This window comes from Phoca vitulina, unplaced genomic scaffold, assembly GCF_004348235.1.
Source record: "Phoca vitulina isolate PV1807 unplaced genomic scaffold, GSC_HSeal_1.0 scaffold2, whole genome shotgun sequence".
In the NCBI taxonomy this organism is placed as follows: domain Eukaryota; kingdom Metazoa; phylum Chordata; class Mammalia; order Carnivora; family Phocidae; genus Phoca; species Phoca vitulina.
Window position 1 is genome coordinate 28,734,812 of NW_022589705.1, and position 6,000 is coordinate 28,740,811.

Genomic DNA, 6,000 nt, shown 5'->3' on the forward strand with positions numbered 1-6,000 from the left:
ATTTCTTCTCTCCTTTCTTCTTCCTCTCTTCTCCTCCACTCCTCCTATTGTATAATCCAAAAACAAATACATGCCCTATAATTTAGAATGTTAAGCTGTTTTCGATCCAAACTTTGGATGACTCTTGAGACTAAACCAAGTGCTTCTCAAACTTTCTCATGACTCTTGGTGTCTCAGTGATTTTTCTATTTATTAAGTAGGTAAGTCCAGATAATTTAGTAAGTATCTATGTACTAACATAACATTTGAAAAAAAGTAGTAGAAATTGGAACACAAACTCGTTTTTTAATTCTTAAATAACTACAAATACTTACTAATGGGATATGTACACTTGTTGGATACCTCACAACTTTAGGACTCTGGAATCAGATTGAATACTGCCTCCCTCATTTTTTTATTGCACAGGGAATTTTGTGTGTTACTTAGTTTTTATCATAATGATCATCAAAAACATACCTTTGTGTGTTGAGTTTGAGAAGTTCTTTATAGATCTTGGATACCAGCCCTTTATCTGTAATGTCATTTGAAAATATCTTTTCCTATTCCATGGGTTTCCTCTTAGTTTTGTTGATACAGATGTAGTGAAAAGAAGGGGCACAAGCACCCCAATGTTCATAGCAGCAGTGTCCACGATAGCTCTGGAAGGAGCCAAGATGCCCTTCAGCAGGTGAATGGATAGAGAAGATGTGGTTCATATATACAATGGAATATTACTCAGCCATCAGAAAGGATGAATACCCACCATATGCACTGACATGGATGGAACTGGAGGGGATTATGCTGTGTGAAGTAAGTCAGGCAGAGAAAGACGATTCGTATGGTTTCACTCATATGTGGAACATAAGGAATAGCTCGGAGGACATTAGAGGAAGGAAGGGAAAACTAAAGGGGGGGGAATCAGAGGGGGAGATGAACAATGAGAGACTGTGGACTCTGGGAAACAATCTGAGGGTTTCAGAGGGCAGGGGGTAAGGGGATGGGGTAGCCTGGTGATGGTTATTAAGGAGGGCACGTGTTGTAATGAGCACTGGGTGTTATATGCAAATAATGAATCATTGAACGCTACGTCAAAAACTAATGATGTAATGTATGGTGATTAATACAACACAATAAAACAAAACAAAATAAAACAACAACAACAAAAAACCATACCTTTGAAGAGATGCAATGTCATTGAAAGGAATGACAAAACCGAATGTTGAAACCATGCTTGTAGTTCAAGGGATGTCTGAGAAATGTGGCTGTGTGTCCCTTGAAATTTAAAAACGTCCCTGTGCCCTGTGAATTTGTTGAAGTATTCCACAGATCCTTGGCACACTGTCTGGGAACCATGGGATTAAATAGATGGACTTTTAGGAATAATAAATATGAATAGCTGGGGTCAGCTGAAGACTAATGCAGTTCCAACTCAAGGGATCTAGTAGGCCAAAACTTCATGTAATTATGCTTTGACTGTAGGACTACTGAGATAAATGGTGGTTTGGGCTGACTGCCAGCAAATCGAAGCTTGCCCAAGTTTATCTAATTTGTTGATTTTGAACTTTCGAGAGAAATGAGAACACCTTGAGAGGAGAATCACTGCTCGTAACTTTTAGTCATTCTAATGGCCTTTACTCACTGAAACTCAGTTATGCACACAAAGAGGTACAGTCTATTGTGCTAGTTTTTCATGGAGTTAATGTTTAGATTATTGTATTAACAAAATTAATCCCCTTTCCCCCTAAAACTGGATTTTTATATTTCTGATCATCACTGGATTTTCTGGATTCCATTTATATCTGTACTTAGGGTGTGGTGTTGGTTTGTCTTCTGTTTTGGAGGAGATAACATTGTTTCGGGTAGAATTGATGACATCTAGAACAAGAAGAACTTTCTGAGTAACCTTCCACTACCTTCACATTTTGTTGTTGAGGGAAGGTCAGGTGATTTTCCCAGGGATATGCCTCAGTTGCCAGCATAACAGGAGTGAAAGTCAGTTTGTAGCCTTTTAAAACAGTGAATGTCCTAGTTGACTGTCCTTTTCTACACAGTATCTGCTTGAAAAATCCCCTTTTCCATTTATGGAACTACAGAGGTCTCTGGGTATTTCATTGTAAATGACCTCTCCTGGATCCTCAGTCACCATCTCCTATGGAATTAGTGGTGACTTTAACTGACACAAAGAACAACATTGAGTCATTACTTCTAACATCACACTGGAATACTACAAAGTTTGGGGAAGGTTCTTCCTAGTATTTTTAGTTTACTATGGTCATTTTCTTAAATCGGTAATTAATTACAGATCTTTGTAACTAAATGAAAGCAAACGACTCTGTCCTCCTGAAAATGTGTGTGTGTGCGCACGCGTGCGTGCGCGCACACACACACACACACACACACAAAATTACATACCTTTAGGGGGATCTATGGACCTTCTGAACTCCTGTCAACTCAGGGTTAAGAACCTCTGTGGTAAGTGATAGAAAGCTTTTAAAGTATTATTTACTATAAATAATCATTTTGCTCTGGTGTTTTTGCTAATATATGTAAATCTCATGTCTTTTAGCCTTGAAGTTGGTTTACTTTTTTGGATTTTTTCCCAGTAAAAGGAATAGTAAAGATTATTAATAGTTTGTTTCTAAGATTATGACAAATCATAGCCAAAGTTTCTTTTGAAATGAGAGATCATCTATCAGTGGTTTCCAAATCCACATGTTCTTCATGGGGGTAGGGAGTGGGCTTTTAAAATTAGACATACCTGCTCTATACCAACCTTGGCCCCATCTAAAGATTCTGATACAGGAGGTATTTTTAACATGTGACAATGATATTGATGCACCAGTGCATGAACCACTGAAAATCCAAAATTCTTACTTTCTACAGGTACTATCTGAAGGCTAGAGAGGTGCCAAAATTAGTGACATAGTTGAGAATTTATTATAAAACTCCTGGCTTCCTGGATCCAGTATACTTTTTAAAAAAACATTTTTATTAGAAAATATTACTACCATACAGAAAGTTCTAGAGAGCAATAAAATAGTCATTTTGATCAAATGTTAGCATGTTACCTATGCTTATGATTAAATGTTAGCATGTTGCATATATGCTTATGATTAAAAAAAAGTACAAATAGGCCAGGTTTATTTTGATTTATGGACTCACTATTGTTCCTTAATTCCCATGACTTCCTTCTGGGTTCATTTGTATTTTTCAATCTTTATTTTTAACCATCCTTTGTGATTTTGTTTAGATGTGTCTAGTAAGCAATGCAGTGCTGTTTTTTCAGTCTATTCTGATATTCCATATTTATTTATTTATTTATTTTAAAGATTTTATTCATTTATTTGACAGAGACATAGCGAGAGAGGGAACACAAGCTGGGGGAGTGGGAGAGGGAGAAGCAGGCTTCCCGCTGAGCAGGGAGCCCGATGTGGGGCTCGATCCCAGGACCCTGGGATCATGACCTGAGCCGAAGGCAGACACTTAACGACTGAGCCACCTAGGAGCCCCTATTTTCATTTATTTTGAATACTCTTATATTTGGGCTCATTCTATAATCTTACTTTGTATTTGTGTTTTCTTTCCTTTATTAGCTCTTGGATTGATCAACCCCTACCCTTTGCTTCCTGCCTCTCCATTTCTCACTTCCTTCCTTTAAGCAGTTATTCTTAATTTCTAAATAAATGTATGTAACATATTAAAGTATAAAATTATTCAGTATTTTTAGTCATCTCTTAAAAAATATGAATTTTAGCCAGTGATGTGCCAGTAAATGTGTAACTACCAGCTCTTTAGAAAAGGAAAAAAAAATCCCTGATTTATAGCATTTATTAGTTTTTCTGGCATAGATAGTTCCATTTGAAATCCCATGGCTGATTACCAGTTAAAAATATGATGTCATTGAATGCATAGTTGGGAAGAAATGCTCAATAGCACACAAGCATAAACGTTGCACATACAATAGATATTGATTACCTTGAGGACATAGGAAATAGTTAAACATAGCAAAATAATTGGAAAGTGACAGGTTTTGAGTATTTATTATCTTTGTTTTTATTAGAATTCATTTAATTGTAACTTTATATCATTTTAAAAAATAATGACTGTGTTTAACAACTGGCTTGCACAATTCCTGAAAATTTAACATTTGGCTTTCTTGAAATATTTCTAGTACACCACTGATCTTAGCTGCCACTGAACGCTTTCTTCCTCCCCTCCCGCCAACACACACACAATATGTCTGTTATGATGGCAGTTTTTAACTTGCTTTATTTTAAATGTGCGAACACACAAATATTGCTTTCACAGTTAGCCATTACATGTATTGACCTATTTTATCAATTTCTGGTCTCACCATTGTTCCTTAATTCCCACAACTTCCTTCAGTGTTAATTTGTCATTTTCCCAAAGTATATTCTCCAATAGATCTTTCAGTGAAAGTATGTGAGTAGTAAACTCCCTTTGGTTTTGCATGTCTGAAAATGCTTCCATTTTCACTTTCCTTTCTGAAAAGTAGCTTAGCTGGGTAACGACTGCTAAATTGACAGTAATTTTCCCTGAGTACTTCCAAAGTATTTGTTCATTCTTTTCTGGTATTTATTGTTACTGCTGACAAGTCTACTATAAGTATAATTGTCATGGTAATCTCTTTTTTTTTAATACATCTTCGATGTCCTACAGTTTTGATAAGATGCCTCTTCGCTAGATTTATCTTTATTCACCTTACTCAATACTCAAAGAAGTATTTAGAGCTAAGTACTTGTGTCTCTCTTCAGTTCTAAAATTCAGTTATTAATTCTTCAAATAGTACCTCTTCACGATTTTTCCATTCTATTTCCAGTTTATGTAGCATTTAGTAGACATAAATTAGATCTTGTCATCTTTTGTTCTTGTTTCTGATATTTCATATTAAAAACACCCCAACAACCCCTGAAACATCTTTTTGTTTCTCTATGCTTCATTCTGGGTAAGTTCCTCAGTTCTGTTTTCCAATTTTATAATTCTTTCTTCAACCATTTTCAGTCCAGGGTTTATCATTGCTGTTACATATATCTTTTTCAATAAAATCTTTCTCACTTCCCAGACTTCTAATTGGTTCTTTTTCATATTTATCTGTTTTTGTTTTATAGGTCTTTTTAAAAAATAACTTCTTGTTCATTTTTAATCAAGGATATTTCTTTATTTCTCTAAGCAGCCTCGACATACGTATTATTAAAATTTTTGTCAGACTGCTCCATAAAATTAATTTCTTTAGAATGATTACTATTCTGAATGTTTATTTTGTAGCAACTTTTCTTCACACTGTGCTTCTTAATGCGTTTTATAATTTTGATTTAATAACTCATTTCGAGAGGGAGTTTTTGTTGTTGTTTTGCTGTGTTTTAATTTTTTCTTTCTACTTCTATGTGTCTTCTTCCCTTTTTTTGTGTGACTGCCACTACCAGCCTATGTGATGTGACCTCTATCCCTTTACAGACTCCTATCCTCTCATGCTATTTCTGGTCTTCTGTTCTATAGTGATGCTGGGGATCTCATAGATGTATCCACTGAGCCAGTGGATGGCTTGATTCAGTTCCTGACCATGGTAGCTAGCAATACATTTTTGCCTGTTATGTTTTAAACCATCTTCATGGGAGGCAGTAGCCAGTTTCACCTTCTGCAGTAAACCAAGCTCTGGTTGCTCTTCTCACACCCTCTTCCACCCCTCTTCTCCAGCCCCCAGTCTCATTTGAAGCGCTTTAATTTCTACTTACTCCTTAGGAGCTAGACTCCCTAACTTGACTGCTGCTTTTCAGCCTTGAAAACCTAGTGGGTGTATAGCTTCAGCTCATCACGCAGCTTTGCATTTCTGTTCCTTTTGGAGGCCAAAGGATCTTAACCTTGGTTTTAAGTCTGATCATATCTTTTTGCTTTTCTATTTTTATATTATCCATTGTTTGTGGAGGAGGGGATTTGACAAGCACACGTTCCATCCAACCACAATTTCTGCTTTCAGAAGTAGAAAACCCAAGGTAGATAGGA